Here is a 17,778-nt window from a genome sequence, read left to right on the forward strand (position 1 = left end):
TTCAGCAGTCAGCTGATACAGGCACCAGCTATGAGTCAGTCAGATGCATAATGTAAGCAGGCATAACTTCAATCAACTGAATTATTTGAACATAAAACTAAGAAGACAAAGCTCTACAAAACTCCACTCAAGCATATGGCAATGTACATTTAGAAGGACGTTAACCTGTCGTCTCCTCATGCAATGTGTTCTCTTGTTAAAAACTCATGTTTTTGCCAACCATTCTCCAAGTGTTTTGAGTTTAACAAATCTCAATAAATCAGAAAACTGTTCTTTATTTTTGCTTTGTATCTACATACAGAAAAGTCAGGTAAAATTGTTGCACTACTGTAACACATCTATACAAATGTGTAAGCTTTCTAGCTCTTAATTCCCACTCAAGTTTTCTAGTCTTTTCAGCAATGACAATAGCTTGCATTTTCAAGATTGACGTCTTGAGTTACATGGTGATTTACAAAATGTACAAGTGTGAGACTATTATTTTTCTTCATCCCATCTGTAAGACAAGAAATTAAAGACTTTTTTTAATAGAAAAATAAATATGAGTTTCTTTAGCACACCATTATCACTCAGTTGTATATCTCTTACTTTTGTAGAAAGAGGTCTGATGTGCAATGCTATTAAAAAACTTCTAAAGTAAATGTAAAATCAAGGAAAATTATTGTAACTAAAGAGGTTGACAGCAATAAAAAGACGAAAGATTGGTTAACAGACATTATCAAAGATATTGATTAATATAACCATTACAAAAGAGTATTTAAAATATATTTAGGATTAAATGTTATCTCTTCTCCAGGACTTTGCCACACAGGAGCCTGGTACTCAAACACAGCGATCAATTCACAGCTCTCAATACCTAATGGCTTCTGCCCACACACATCCCATCAAATTTCATTACTCTGTCCTGTGAAAGTTAGTTGATTAGCTCAGATGTTGTGATGCCAGGGAAACAGACAAGCCCTTGTTTAATTCAAATACTTATTCTATAAACTAAACTTAGCAAAATAGTAATAACTAAAGTTAGTAAATAATAATAAACTATCACTACTTTAAAAGAAGACAACAAATAATAACATAAATCTCATACACATCTTTATTTTCAGTTACTAATCTCCAGTTACTGTTATTCACTTATTCATCTTGTTTTCAGGTCATTATTTTCCAGGAAAACATCCTTTGCTTTCTTCCACCAGTTATGATTAGTTCCCCTTTCCTATGGCCAATAGGAAAAACATTTATCTCTGGTAAGATCACCATTTATCTCTGGTAAGATCACACTGCTAAAGGGTTGCAGTTAAGATTACTTCGCATTACCTAAATCAAATCAATAAATTAATCAAACCAAATAGTACTGGTGGTGGGGGATGGTTGGACCAGATGATCTTGGAGGTCTTTTCCAACCTTAATGATTCTACGATTCTAAATGCTGGGAAACATACAGCCTAGGTTTATGACACTAAGCAAATTTTCATATTGCAGAGTTTGCTCAAGTTGCAAGTTTTCTCAAGTATTCTAGGAGTCTGTGATATCTCAAGCATTTTATATATGTTGGTTTGGCATTAAGTTTTGAGTCCACTATTGTGTTTCATGTACAGGAAATATGAAGACAGCATTATACAGTAAAATACCTTAACAATTGGAGAGAATCATCAAGTGGAAACTGGGATATCATTGCAAAAATCAGCAGAAGAAATATTCCATTAACAGGCAATACTAGTTGGGTGTGCTAAAGACTGAAATGAGATTGCACTGAAAACTAAACCGGTATTAAGTTGCTTCTTTTGTTTTTGTTGAAAGTGTTTAGCAATGGTTAGCCGGAAAAATGTATTAAAGCATTGGAAGTCACTGTTAGCCACATCTTTTCTCTGTTTTTGCATGCTTTAATTACTTTGTTGTATTTAAAATGAAATTTTTAACCTAGCACGCATGCTTTTTACTAGCAGGAGGGTTGGAAAGGAAAATGAGAAAGGAAGGCACATTCTTTTCAAGGTTTCCACGTTTCCATCAAGTTCTAGACCCAATTATATTTTTCATCTTTTTTTTTTTTCTGAAATTGTGTGCATTTTAGAAAAGTTGAGGTATCCTTTTAACCAGCTCTGACAGATGTATTATTAATATCCAAACACAGCGTAAACTTCCTAACAAATGTTATGAAAATCATACCATTCATACCACAGTAACAACAGTGATGCTTTAGTAAAGAATATTTTTGTCTCTAAAATTGTTTTTTCACTCCAGGTAATGCAAGGGATCCATTTCTAAATATCCTAGTCTTCTAGCCTTGTTCTAGGAACAACAACATTTCTGTTTCAAACAGAATCACTGTTAACTCTCTTGTCAAAAAATTAGCTTTCAGTTAGCCATGTTTTTGACTTAGCTTCCAGAAGAATGCCATAACCACTTGGGTACACTCATTCTTTTCTTTGCTGAATCAATGATAATGTAAAAGATGAAGAAACATCAGCAGAAAAGACTGAAAATGGCTCATCCCTGAGCGGCTCATACCCACAAACTTGCTCCCTTTGGATTCAGATTCCTCTAGGCAGGTGTTGTAGAAAAGTGAATTAATTGGTTTTATGTGGCAAGCTTCTGGTAGCAGGGGGCTGCTGGGGTGGCCTCTGTGAGAAGAGTCCAGAAGCTGCCACATGTAAGGGCCAATTTCAGCTGGCTCCAAAGGGACCTGCTGCTGGCCAGAGCCGAGCCAATAAGTGATATTGTTTGCGCTTCTGGGAGAGCATATTGAAGGAAGGGGAAATCTGCTGTGCTACAGCAGCTGGGAGAGAGGGGTGAGAGCTGAGAGAGAAGCAGCCCTGCAGCCCCCAAGGTGAGTGCAGCAGGAGGGCAGGAGGTGCTCCAGGCACGCAGCACAAGTTCCCCTGCGGCCCGTGGAGAGGCCCCTGGTGGAGCAGGCTGTCCCCCTGCAGCCCACGGGTCCCACACGGAGCAGATCTCCACGCTGCAGCCCGTGGAGGAGCCCCCGGTGGAGCAGGTGGATGTGGCCTGGAGGAGGCTGCGGCCCATGGAGAGCCCCCGCAGGAGCAGGCCCCGGGCCGGAGCTGCAGCCCGTGGAGAGGAGCCCACGCAGGAGCAGGGGGTCTGGGGGGAGCTGCCGCCCGTGGGGGACCCGTGCTGGAGCAGTTTGCTCCTGGGGGATGGATGGACCCCGTGGTACGGAGCCGTGTGGGAGCAGTTCTGGAAGAGCTGCAGCCTGTGGGCAGCCCCCCAGGCTCAGTTCGGGAAGGACGGCATCCCGTGGGAGGGACCCCACGGGGAGCAGGGGCAGAGAGGGACCGCGAAGGAGCAGCGGAGACGAAGCGTCAGGGACTGACCACAAGCCCCGTTCCACGTTCCCCTTCACCACTCAGGAAGGAGATGGAAGAGGGTGGCTGGGGGGAAGGTGTTTTTAGTCTGTTTTCTTCATTTCTCACTTCTCTAGATTGTTATTAACTTTAATCTCCCTGTGCTGAGTCTGTTTTGCCTATGGTGATAGCTGTTGTGTGATCTCCCTGTCCTTATCTCAACCCTTGAGCCCTTTTCATTGTTTTCTCCCCCTTTCCCTTTGAGGAGGAAGAGTTAGAGAGTGGTGTGGTGGAGCTCAGCTGCCCGGCTGAGTAAAACCACCACAGGAAGTGTTGTAGTACCTGAGGAAAAGCATGAAAGTGGAACAAAACCACCTGACGTTCTGTTGACAAGACTGTAAATTTCACCTTTTGCTTCTGTGCAATAATGATGACATCTAAAACCAAAAAGTTTTTTTTCCAAAAATTTAGCAGAAGTGCTAAATTTTTGTTTTCGTGAAAAAATAAGAAAATATTAGGGCAACCAGAACTGCAGTTTGCGATAAGAATATGACCTGCTGAAAAATGCTCATTTCAATATATTCATTTAGGAGTAGGTTCTTGCTCTAGTTAGGATCCCATTTGAGAATGGCTAACCTGAAGTTGGTAAAAATTAAAAAATCTCAGAAATCCAAAGAATAATTATCATCTTCTGAGATTCTGCAAACTATCTCACAATTTAAAATTCTTGTACTACAATATATGACATGTAAAAGTTAAGAAAAGTGAGGCTTATTAAGCCATCCTAAAGCTCTAGAGAATTTAATATTTATATAAATCTTATCTGATAATACATCTGCAAGCTTTTCAAAAACAGCTAAATCCTGACTTTCCAAGACCAAGAAAGGGAAGCATCTTTTCACTTTTGTGTCTCTTTAAATATTTATTATGTGAATTATTATGCAAATAATGTTAAAGAAATTTTACTACTCTGTTTATCTACTAAACCATAGAAAATTACTATTTGAAGATCAAGAAGGAAATACAAAATAAATAAATAAATAAATAGAATCCAAGGTAACAGTGTAAATAAACAGTAGAAAATTACTATGGAAGGAGGAAAAATACTGGCTTCTCTCAGAAGACATTAAAACTGGTTCTACAAGAAAAGATTGTGCTCTGAATTCCTTGTTAATATCCACTCTTGCAATTTGTGCTATAAGATCAGATTTATAGTCTTTGGGAAAAGTATAAATATATATGTATATATTTCTTATTTTATGACTCAGCCTAATGTTTTATTTTATTTTTTTTCACAGCAACCCATAGATTGTGGAAAGTCTTCAGTAAAACCAGGTGGCTTCCTGGCATAATGTAATTACAATAACCAGTAAAGATATGCATGTCTATATTCTTCCAGCTTCAATATGCTTCCTCAGAAAACAAAAAATCAGCACAACCTTAGACAAATTATCTGGAGATGCTTTTTTTTTTTTTTTCCAAAAATCCTACCTTAAGGTAAATTTTGGGTTCCTCTGTTCAGTCATGATACTAATTTTGTAGAGCTCTTCGGAGTGTGTTAGTGCCACTAAATAATCTTTTAAAATATGACTTAATATTAAAGGAATGCCGGAACACTTAGATTTTAAGTTCAATTCATAGAAATACCTCATAAACACAAAGTGAGTATTGTAATAGCAGGCCACAGAGCAACATATGTTATGGCATAATTCACTCTGTGGTAGTTGTGCTACTGTGAGGACATGAGTACAATAATCGAAGTCTGAAAAAGAGAAATTAGCAGGAAAATTCTGTGGTCTAGTAGCTGAGCTGTTTGTGTGTGTTTTAGGGGGAGGGGGTCAGACAGAGCTTCATTCTTTTTGTACTGTTTTGTGGTGTTTTTTTTTTGTTTGTTTCTGTTTGATGTTGTTGTTGTTTTCACTGTGCATTTGTAATATTTCTGCTATATATTTCTATTATTAACTGGCTGATAACAAGAAGAACATATTGAGGAGACAACGTAAGTTCCAGAGCAGAAAGTTGGACAGGGTGGAGACACCATTGCCATAAAACTTCATTCAAAGCAGATAATTTTTCTGAATTACTTTACTGGATTTAAGGTCTTAAATGTTAAGCTCATCTTCTTTCCTGAGCCAAAGCATTCTCTCTGAATCTTAATCTATGTATCTCATCTCTGTGAAAGACAAATAACAACATATTTTCCTTTTAGCTTTTAAATTATTTGTAGCAAATTCAGTTGAATACAATGGGGTGCAGATCTGAAGAGACCTTGAATGTTAATAGTATGGATTGTATTATTAAACTACAGTAGATTGACATAATTTTATGTAACTTAAGAAGAACTTAGAGAAGTTCTTAAAGAAGAACTTAAAGAAGTTCCTAAAGAATAACTTAAAGAAGACAGAGCAAAGCAGCGTAAAAAGCAAGAATGACAGAACTGTGAAAAATATTGGTTTGTTTTCAATTAATTGAATGAATGCTTCAGCTTCAGTTTTGTTAAACATACATATTTTTTCATGTTGAGAAAAAGCATTAGCTTCTTAGAAGACTTAGAAAATGAGTAAAGCAAAGTTTTCAATAATGTGATTCTATCATGGAGAGTTTGACCATGTTTTAATTTACCAGTTTCCCACCCTCTTAACCCAAAGTAAAAAATAACAGTTAAAAGTTTGTTTTCAACAACTGAAACAAGTTTTTCCTCCCATAGCATTGACTGCATGACTTTTATAGTATAGGTAGTATGCTACATTGACTACCCAACTTTTCAGAGCTAAAAGAAAATGTATTATGTGTTTTTAAGAAAATTCAGAAAGTTCTCCTCAGCAATGAGGTTATAATGAGATTATAATCAGGTACACCATAATTATGAAAAGAATCATTTTTATTCAATATTGCTCAAGAACCATTGAGCTATATTTGCAAATATGTCTGCATGTTACTCATTCATAATCAGAAAATACATTGGGTCAGTTGAAGCCTGCTTTTGGAAGGCAAATGCCTTTTTTTTTTTTTTTTTTTGTAAGGAAATTAATGGCTCAGAAAGACTAAGCTAATAAAGACTTAGCTATTGTAAATGTTTTTTTACATATCCATGTAGAATACCCTCAGAACTCCTGATGAGCTGTGAGTTGGTGGCTCTGGTCAAGGTGATCAGGGAGTGATAATGGGCATTGACTTAGTAGCTGCAATTCTTCCCATATGCTTGATTTGCTTCTGTCTGTTGATTGTTAACCCTTTTCACAGTCATCAGACTTGCAGAAATTACATCTTCCTCTTATTGTGAGATATGAAACAAGTTTCTTTTAGTCTTCTAAATTAAATTTTATACTTTACCTTCAACAAAATATGAATACTTCTTTATAAATCTTGTATTACATACCATGTCCTTGGTTATGGGCTCATAGGATAGGATTCAATTTGAAATTAGAATAGCTAAATTTAAATATCCACCTGTAAGTGTTTGTACTGAAGGCAGACATCTCATCTGCCTTTATAGTGGAGGGAGATCTGTAAATCCAGTGAAACCCACAAAGAGATTTGGCAGACCGGGCACAAGGATAGCAATTCTCTTGTCATGCGTAGGCATTTAATGCCATTGGAAATACTCTAGGTACATGATGTCCAGCTACCATTCCAAGAAAGTATGGCTCCTTTGTGTCTGTGCCATATATGTTATCCTCATTTTGATGTATTAGATGCCCAGAAGAATCACAAATAGTACTAGATAACTATGCGTGTGTGGCTGAATTGAGACCCCTTAGAGTCACTTTAGGGTGAGATGAATCTCTCACCTTCTAGCCTTCATTGATTATAATGACCACATCTTTACTAGTTTTAATTAGAGATTAGGCACACAGCTCATGAATAGACATGAATATGTAACACCACTTTTATGTGTCCTTATCTCATGAATTTCATGAATCCCATCTGAAACTCATCCATAATATTACACAACCATTTTAATCAAAAACTCTTTTTTAATTCACTGCCACTATATTTAGAATGCAGTAACCAGAAGTTGTGGGAAGTACCCTTAGATTTGGGAGCTAACCTGAAACCACAGATAACAATCTCTTTTTCCTTGGAACTGTCACTTTTTTGTTGTTGATGAGATAGGTAGCGTAAAAACAAGTTGTCCAAGAAGGAAAAACTATGTAACTTCTTAAATTTACAGTACATAGGAACAGCTGAGAAGAACTCTAAGCATTTCAGAGGGATAATCCCAGCAAGTAACTTATTTGAATGTATTATGTTTTGAATATATTACAATATTTTGCAGAAAAATGTTTGTTTGAAATTTCAGAATAATATTTTCGTTATTCAGTAGAAAAAAAAAATATGCATTATTCTGTGTTGCAGGAGAAATTGGGTATTGGTATTTCTGACAAAGATCATAAATTATAAACATATAGGACTAGATTTTTCCCACCAATATTAATTTTATTGTTAATTAACATTTTAATGTTAATTTTAATGTTAATTAAAATACGAGGAGTACCATTCTCTAGAATGATTCTTCTTACTGATTTTTTTCTATGCAGTTATTTTTGTCTTTTATTATGCTCTCACTCTGCAGTGATTCCTCTTTCTATGACCTGCTTTCTTCTACTAATCATCTCTTCTATCATGACTGTTACATCCTTACAGATTATTCCTTCATACTGGTCTGTGGGCATTCTCCAAAATCAGCAGCATCCAGATATGTAATGGTGGTTTCTTTGTCTTCCAAGTAGCAGTATCTCATGGTGTTAACAAGAATCTAATTTACAGTGAAGAGGTGATTTTTTTCAATCATTGAACCGTTCTGACCATGACTTAAAGGCAGCGTTTGGATGGGTAATCTGGAGATGGAGCTCAGCTGCTTTGTCTAAAGTTGTGCGACATGAGTGCTTCAGCCTTTTTTGAGTTTGGCTCTGACCCTGTCCAACCAACTTGATTAACCTCAGCTCTGTCTTCTCACTACAGAAGCACATAGCAATCTGGACCATGCCTGACTCCGGTCACCATTGCTGACCTGCTCTGCTCTGCACTGCTCAAGCATTGTGTCCTCATCAGAGAGGTCCCTGCTGTGCCAGCCCAGTTGTCACCTTTGGCTCCCAGAGCAGACAGGCCTTTATGCTTCTCAATAAATATAATGCCTGTGCTTCTAACACTTCAAGACTAGTGACTTTCAAATTATTGAATAAGCATGTAACATTCCATAGAAATATGTGCATGCACTTAGTAACATTCTTGACATCCAGAAGATAATAGCTGATTTGAAGTTTGTACTTATCCAAGTAGGCAAGTGACAGGGAACTGATGATGCTCTTCAGACTGTGCCTGGATAGCAAGTACCATGAACATATTTTGTGATAACCTAGATCATTATATTCACATTGTCTTTTTTCAGTTTAGGAACACAGGTGACTGCTCATTTGGGGAATACAAGGAGAGAAAGACAATTCTGTAGGGCAGTTAGTTTCCTTGTTTTACTAGTTTCTCTGAGCTGACCCAATGAAAATTACTTCTGCGCGAGATCATTTCTTGTCAAAAAACAAGGTTCTATGCCTTATATGTTCTTCTACAAAATAGAAATAATTTATAGTACAGAAAAAAGTTATTACTGTTATAGGCAACCTCGTCTAATACTAACCACTTTAAGACCCACAAGCAAGAGGGAAATATTAATTTTTCTTCTCATGCAGCCCAAGCATTAATGTATAGTATTAAGACAGTTAATCTTTCCCTCCTTTGTTGCTGCCAGTCCTACAACCTTTTTGCAGAAAGATGTATTGCAACATCAGCCAAGAAAAATGAGTAAGTCATTTCTTTTCCGTGAAGAGGAATGAGCAATCTATCCAGATAGGCTCAAGAAACAAAGATGAATAACAAAATGAATAGCTAATTCACTAAAAAGTGCAGTCTTGAGGTCACTGAAATTTTAGTATTACTTGAAATTACTTTTTAATAGAGATTGTTTTGAAAAGCTCACGTTTTGATGTTGATCTTTTAAAACAGCATTTTTCAGCCTTTTATTTTAGGATTTAATTTTGGGATTTCTCAATTTTGACTAAACATCTAAGACAATTATAAATAATAGTTTTGCATTACATTAAATATTTTTTTTTCAATCCAAATTATTTAAGAAACAAAAAAAGTTTTGCAATGACCAGCATTTTTTGTTAATGCATCTGAAGTAAAATAAAACAATGTAAATTGGGTTACAGTTTTAAACTAAGAGAAGGTGTGTTCAAATTTGATATAAGGAAGAAATTCTTCACTGTAAGGGTGGTGAGGCCCTAGAACAGGTTGCCCAGAGAAGCTGTGGATGCCCCATCCCCAGAGGTGTTCAAGGCCAGGTTGGATGGGGTTTTGAGCAACCTGGTCTAGTGGAAGGTGTCCCTATCCTACCCATGGCAGGAGGTTAGAACTGAGTGATCTTTAAGGTTCCTTCCAACACAAACCAAACTATGATTCTATGATTCTAAATATTAGCTTAACAAGAAATACTGTAATACAGTTAAATGCATACTCAAAAGCTTTCATTTATCTAAAATGTTGATAATTTAAAATAAGAAGATAATGATTAAAATAGACAAACACATACAAATGAGCGTCAACATAAGAATAAATTATATTTGTTCCATCTTACTGAAGTAATTTTCTCATGTAGCTTTTATTAAAAAAGAATTACACATATGGAAATAGGGAAAAGATAAAGATTATTAAATCAGCAGAAAATTGAGATGTCAGTAAAATGATATCTTCAACACTAAGGTCTTGGAGGAAAACAAATAAAAAAATCTTATTTGCTTGTACACAAGAATCAGAATAATTGTTTATAATCTAGAATTGCCAATATATACACACAAACACACAAAATGTTGATATTTCTGAAACCTGTTGGGCAGATTTCAATAGCTAGAATGTAAAAATCACTATGTTTAAATCCTTTTAATAAGAGTCAAATGTACAAGAGGGGAAGAGGGAGTTAGTGTGTTTTACCTCTTTTCTGAATCCAGGACAAATTGGAAGTAAACGATCTTGCTGGCCTTAAGAGTAGTCTTCTGCCAAATAGAAGAGAAGATGAGCTACTCTCTGATGCCAGAAAGCCAGAACACAAAAGAGATAATGAGATAGATGAGTAGTCAAGCATCTCTAGAAAGTATGATTTAAATGAAAAAAATGAAAACTTAGGGACTTTAAACAGAAGCAAATGCAGACTGGAATTATTTATTTATGTTATGTTTGTTTGTTTTCCTACCAACATTTACATTAAAATAATTTCCTGAAATTATGAAGGATGGTTTTTTAACCTTTTTTTAACCTAAATAAAAATTAATGGTGATTATTACTGCAAGTAATCTTGTTTTGTTTACATTTGTGTGCAAACCAATAACACGTTCTCTGGTGCATACCAGGAGCTAGTTTAACATGCTTACAAATAATTATGGGTTTAGTCAGCTGTTAAATGGAAACTAAAGAGAAAAGTGTGAGTAATTATTGGGAACTAAAGAACAGTTACTAGTTCCTTAAAATGCACAGTTGCCTGAAGCCTTGTGGATTATTATTATTTAGAATTATTTTTGGAGAATGAACATCTGTACATGTATTCTAACCAAAATACTGAGTTGTTCATTCTAGTGATATCCTTGAATTTTAATCCAGTTTTGTCCATCTTCAGCTTTCCCACTTAGTGTTTTTTTTTTTCCTACACTTTCTGCTAGACTGAAAAGTCCATTATTAAGTTTTTCTTCCATATAGACTGTGATCTAATTACCCATCTAAGTTCTCCTTTTTCGAACTGATCAGTTGAGCTTCTCAGATTTTTCATTCCAAGGCTTTGTTCAACCTTTTAATGTCTTGCTGCAATCCTCTGTATGTGCCAGTTTTCCACCAAGATCTTCAGTATGAGAAACAGATTATTTTGGCTACCAGTAATATCAGAATTGATACATTTGGGGATCACATTAACCCTTTCAGCTGTGGCACCAGACTAGAAGCTCATATACAGATCCACCACTAGTATCTATACATCTTTTCCAGAGTCACTGCTTTCCTGTGAAAGTTTCCTGTTTGCAGCTGTGACAGATTCCAAAATTTGGCTACACTGGAACTTCTAAATGTGTGTATATATATGTGTGTGTATATATATATACAACAAATCAATGTTTTTTTGTTGTTGTTTTCTTTTAAATCTAGCTCTTTCCACATCCATCTGACTTCCTTATAGCGATGCTTTCTGCTGTTATCTGTGAATTATTATTTTTTTTTTGTAATTGATGTTTTTGCTTTTTCACCAAAAGATGACATAAACTTTAAATTCCGATCCAAATAATTAAATCTTTGTAGGCTCTTCATAGAAGTTCACCTAATTGACCACGATTTCTTATTTATAATCCCTCAAAATGAAATAATAATAATAATCTACTGTATAACAAATGTTTAATCCATCTAGTATGTACCATACAAATTTTGTTTCACTCATGTTTCTTAACCCTAAGGTGTGTTGCATCAAGTCATGCATTACAAAAATTGTGTTAGCACTTCTGCACGTGTCAGATGAAGCCATATTCTCAAAAAAAAAAATAATGTGAAGCTAGTTTAGCATGACCTGCTTTTCAAAACCATGTGGTGAGTAATAATCATTACATTAACGTCTTGTCTTTTCAAGAGTAAAGTTCATAGCAGCCAGCTATTCGATTTTTGAAGCAACACAGCAATCACTACAGTGAACAATTTTGAAGACCTGCAGGACATGCTTCTAAAATGCATACTATTTTAAAAAGTTATTATAAACAGAAGTAAGAAGCTCATCTGTGGAAGTCTTGGTCCCTGTTTCGCATGAGATTTAATTAGATGATTGAAGTTACTCTTCTTTTGTTTAAAAGTTTAAAAAACAACAACAATAACACAGACATTTAGATGATACAGTCTAAGAAACAGTTTAAAATCTCTGAGTATACAACAAAAAGCCACCACACCAGAATATACTGGGCACATGAACTACCATTCAAGATCAAATCAGTATTTATTGACCACAAAACAGAGAATCCTCCATGTGACTAGTCCCTTCAAATCCAAACATGAAGAGCTTTGGTCAATCTTCTTTGAGGAAAAAAAGAGAAAAAAAAAAAAAGTTACAGATGATTTTCAATGGACCTTGTGTAGCCTTTTAGCATGACTACATTAAGTATGTTACAGTCAAATCAAGTGAACCTTATTAGGTAATAAAAGAAAACATCTTTGACAATAGCTGAAAAATGCAGTTCCATAACTTCTCCTTTGGACTTTCCCTTGGCAGGATACACCACAGGTGTAAGACAAGGTAGTGGATAAGTACAATCAGGTGTTTATATGCCTCCTGGCTGAATTTAATTCCATGGATGTGACTGTTTTTCATTTCTAGTTGAGATCAGTTGTGTCATGTGCATCTGTACAGCTCTGGACTCTGTCTTGTCCAACACAAAGGCCAAACACTGGACTCTCTACACGAGCTGAAAAGCAACGCTTGCAGGTCAAGTGCACATTGTTGGCTGTATGCCAACACCCTTTTTCAGAGTTTTGTCCCAGGACCACAAGACAGCAATAATTGTGCAGTTTTTTAGTATTACAGATATTCCTCTCCCCCCCACACCCCCCATATACTTCTGCATTTCAGCAGGGCCACAGTGAATTCTATGCACTCGTCAGTCTGAGTTAATGTAGCCCTATGATACTCTTGGGTCCCAAAGCATTAGATAATTACTCTACTACACTGATGAATATTAAAGCTAACATTTTAATGTAAATTTTTATATTTTTTTTCCTAAGGGCAAGCATCTTCTGTGTAGCATAAAAGCAAGTCTTTCTGTTCAAACTTTTCATTGAATATTGATTCCATCAATCATTTAAATATATACTTCTTTTAAAAGTTAAGAATCTGTTTTTAAAGCTAAATTATACTGTTTGCAAAGAGCTTTGGCTTAGAGACTTTTTCTTGGAGTGCTTACATCTGTAGGGCTAGAAAAATTCATTCCTTAGGGGCAGCTTAGTCTTTGAATTCTTTGACTGTCAGCTGCAAGAGAGTGCTGGATTTTCTTCAATTCCTCTTTCTTATTGAAATTATATACTTTAACTTAAAAAAAAAAATAAAAAATACTTTCAGTGGCTATTCAGATCTGGTAATTCCAGAGTTGCCTAAAATCTTGATGTGAGGTGAATATAGAATATACATGGGTACAGTAAATTAGTCACTTTTCCTCCATGTACTCTTGATGAATTTGTCTTTGATCTTATGAAGACTTTCAGTGCTTGAACAGTAGTTAAAGATCTTCTAAAGAAAGCAATTTGAAATTACATATTAAGGAAAATTATTAGACTTTTTCCTAATTAGGGTTGGAGGCTCATTTAAAAGGCATCAGGGGAATGATGCTTTTTAAAGTAAGCTGAGAGGAATTACGGCATTTAAAGGCTGCATCTCTGCCTGCTAGAGAATCAGTTGTGGTTTCAAGGAAACCTTGTGGTAAGTTGCAAGATATTGTGTGTGTATTAAAGGGACAGAAACCCCAGGCAAAACACTTAGGAGCAAAGCCTGTAGGAGGAATTGTGTATGTAGCATGAGAATGTGCCCTGACATTTAGTGCACTGTGAGTTAAAAAAATCAAAGTCCTAGAAAAGGCCTGAGGTTCTTTAACGAACAGCCTCCTCAGAAATGAAGCATGTCTCTGGAAGGCCAGTTATGGGATGTACACTGCCAAAAGCACTCAGAGAGCATCTGTGGATGTCTAAGAGAATCATTATGAAAATATATAGCTATACTGTCTGAATATTTGTCTTGGCTTAAAATACATGTCCTCCCAAAAATAAAATAGAAATAAGTTTATAATTTCATTTGTGGGTGACATATCACTCTGTCCATTCTGTCTTTTTAGAGACTGATCTGTGATATTAGTCCAGTTATTTAATGGTAAACATAATTCTATATGTAAAACATATAGGCTGCTTTACATCTTCTGAGCCTGAAATTACACTAGTTTCATGGAGTTAGATCTCAAAAACCTTTCAAAAAATATCCTGTGCTCACACATTCTAGCCAAAGATACAAAATCATATGTCTATTCATTTAAGCTTGTGTTTTATTTCCAAGGAGAGTTAAATTAAATCAAACATAAGTTGCATATGTGTATCCAGGAAAGACGGTTTCTGAATAAAACTAAATTATTTTTAGTTGCTTTCTCAAGTACAGTAGAATGCTCAAGGTATTTTGATAGGACACCATATAAATAGTACACTATGTTTTCAATATTATTTTCTTTTATCATCCTATTTTCTGTCACATGAGAGTTCTGTTTGTTGTTGAGAGCAGGTTTTTTTCATTGTATAAAATTTCATTTCCACCTTCTTCTGAGTTACCACTTTTCTTGACCTCTGCAACTTTTTAACACCTTTTTCACTTTTTTATTTTTTTATTTTTTTTAGTTTGAAATCTCAGGCTGTTCTCTAGAGATAAGTTTCAAATGTTGATGACTCATCTAGCAGATTCATTTCAATAAAATAGTGTTGGTCATCTTCATTAAAACCTTTTGAAATAATTGTGGTGATACAGGAGCTGAACTGGGAAAAGAAGAAATACAGAAGTCTCCACCCACCTTGAAAGAAACAATTGACAGTTTAGGACAAATAGAACATCCATATGAAGTGTCAGATAAAATGATCCATCACAATTTATGATAAATGATTTTTCCTGTTTTAATCATGTGTAACAATTTAGAAGTCATTGCCTTAATAAAAATTCATTGAAATTAAGTTTTATAGGAGAAAAAGAGAGAGAAAAGATCTTACCTTAGTCGCTTTACAAAGTACTCAGCTGCATTTTCTTTAATTTTCTGATATGCAAGGTTTGTTCCAATCTCTGCAGCTGTTAGTCTAATTGGATGATTTCCTGTTTGAAATGCAGAATAATTTAAAGTGACTAGCAGTTGTTCAGGGAACCTCCCTTTCTAGAACATAACTTAATCTGACATATTCAACTCTCATCAGAGATTCAACATCTTTTCAGGCTGATTACTGCTTCCTCCATCACTCTCCAAGTTCCTTGACTTCCATATAAGTACTCCAAGCTTGATTATTGAAATGAAACTAAAAGGAAAAATCAAGCTTTATTTTTTTATCATTATTATTATTATTTTTTTTAGATTAGAATGCTTCCTCAAACAGTATAATATATGAACAGCAGTATTTACTACATTCCTCATCTTCTGTGATGTAATAGCAAACTCATATTTTGTGGTTTACTTTTGCTGAGAAAGATGATGTGGGCAAAGTTCATAATGCATATGATTAGTATCATCAGAATTTATCTGGTGTAAAAAATGCTTTAATTTTTATTAAAGAGTAAAACAGTCCCTTTCAAGTCATATCAAAATAAGAGCATAAATATCTAAATCATACGAAGGTGTCATTTTTGCAAGAAGTATAAAAAAATATGAAGTGGTATTTCTTTATACAATCTCAAAACATAAAAAATTTTGTCTGTTTTAATGGAACTCAAACTCCAAGTTAGGCAGGTCATTTGAAATCTGAAAATGCTTAATGTGTGAGAGAGAATATTCCCCTTACTAGGATAATTATTCAGACCCTCCAAGGAACCAAATTGCTTCTGTCTCCTGCCAAGAGTCTGTTTACCTTTTGACTTTTTATAACTTTTATCTCACACTATCAGGCATGTCTAAAGCAGACATTTCCTCCTGGTAGTGTAGGACCACATTATTTTTTCTATATCTACTTGAAAACATGCAAATTCTTTCTGAAGTAGTTGACCAGGAAAATAATTATCATAATTAATTAACCAAGTAATTGTCATTAACTTTAATGGACAGTTGCCTAGTTTAAAACTTATACTTGCAGATAAGGCAATCGAATAAGCTCTTCAATAGTAAGTAAAGGAAAAAAAAAAAAAGCTTTAAAATATAGTATGCAATAGGCACCAAAGGAGGAAATGAGTTTTTTTCTGTGAGGAAAAAATCTGTGAAGGCATTTACTGAACCATAATAGGAACGATTCACTTAAGGTTTTATCTAGAAACTTGCCTTCATTTAAAAATGCCTGGGACCTTAGTAGCTCACTTTAAAATAATGACTTGTAAGATAAAAATGACAAACAGGATTTTTTAAGGTGTACACTGAGTCCACAGATCTCAATTCAGCTCAAATAAATACAACACATTAAAAACAAACGAACAAACAAAAAAAAACAACAACCAAACAACCAAACAAACAAAAAAATGCACAACCACTAGATACATTCTAAGACAAATCTTGCAATTATATTCATGGTGAAAGAAACCTAAAGTTATCTCCAAGGATAATTCTCTAGCTATTAACATATTCTAGCTTGGAACTTAGCAGACTTCTGATGAAAAGTAGCAATCCTCTCTAGTTTCAAGCTGTCATTCCAGTTTTACTTTACATTTCTACCAGGCAAGATTTTCTCAGAGGTAGAAATGAAAGAAGAGTTCAAAAACTGAAAATTAAAGCTTCCTGGGGTATAAAATATTGCTGATGCATTTCTTCATTATTTCTGAGGCAAGCTACATGTTTCAGTTATAGGTCAACAGTGGCCAAGAGTACATACCACTTTATGCATATTACCTTTATATGTTTTGCATTTAATTCTTACTATAATTTTAAATTTTACCAGCTCTAGCCTTAAAAAAAAACGACAATAATTTGTCTAGAAGAAATTGGTAGGTTTGTGAAAGGTCAAAATGAAATTCTAATATAAGAATGTCCCTGCACAACAATACCCATTTTATGGCACAAAATCCATGTTTGGCTGTGCACAAACATATGTAGTGTTCATCAGAGTAATGCACAGAGTATGCAGAGTTTTTACAGCTTTACAGTAACCTTGAGGCGTCATTTTAATATTATTTTAAATTTATGCCCAAGATTGTTTTTCATGCTTATTAATTTCTTAATGGATTTATTTGTGACATCATGCATCATGAAGGAAAGTGTTTGTGTGATACTGAGGCATGTATTAAAATGTACCCCATGTAGATGTGAAGCAATGTACAAAGTGCCTTATGGCTCCCTTGAGGGGGACTGAATTTGCTACTCGAGGATGTCTTTTATGGCTATGCCTGCATTAGCAAGTAGTGGATCATATGCAGGGTAAAACAAAGACGTTCTGGAGCACATGGTTAATGTATTTTTCTCTGTATTATAGGCTCTAGTTTGGTCTCATGGATGGAGTGACCATTAGCTGGGAGACTACATTAGGTATGCTCCTGCAGTTCATCTTTCAGTTTAATTTCATCTAAGAGGATACCATTCATGTTCTACAAAATCACACTGTGATGTGAACCAGAACCCAAAGAGCAGGAAATTCAGTTTGAAAGCACACTGATGGTCCAGTCAAAGTACACGTAAGCTGTTGGTCCAGTATTTCTACACGATACCAAATTATGCTGCTACTGAGATCTCTATGTAATATCTCAGGCCTGTTCTTGTGA

The 17,778-nt window shown here is 35.2% G+C and overlaps 1 long non-coding RNA gene across 1 annotated transcript; it reads right to left on the reverse strand.

The window, feature by feature from the left end:
- Window positions 1-317: 317 nt before the first annotated feature.
- On the reverse strand, window positions 318-15,997 carry LOC125184570 (uncharacterized). Its single transcript, XR_007168792.2, has 3 exons — window positions 15,105-15,997; window positions 10,287-10,348; window positions 318-496 (listed from the first exon to the last, which is right to left on the reverse strand). It is a non-coding gene; the product is annotated as an uncharacterized lncRNA (long non-coding RNA).
- Window positions 15,998-17,778: the final 1,781 nt, after the last annotated feature.

Source organism: Anser cygnoides, chromosome 1 (genome assembly GCF_040182565.1).
Source record: "Anser cygnoides isolate HZ-2024a breed goose chromosome 1, Taihu_goose_T2T_genome, whole genome shotgun sequence".
NCBI lineage: Eukaryota > Metazoa > Chordata > Aves > Anseriformes > Anatidae > Anser > Anser cygnoides.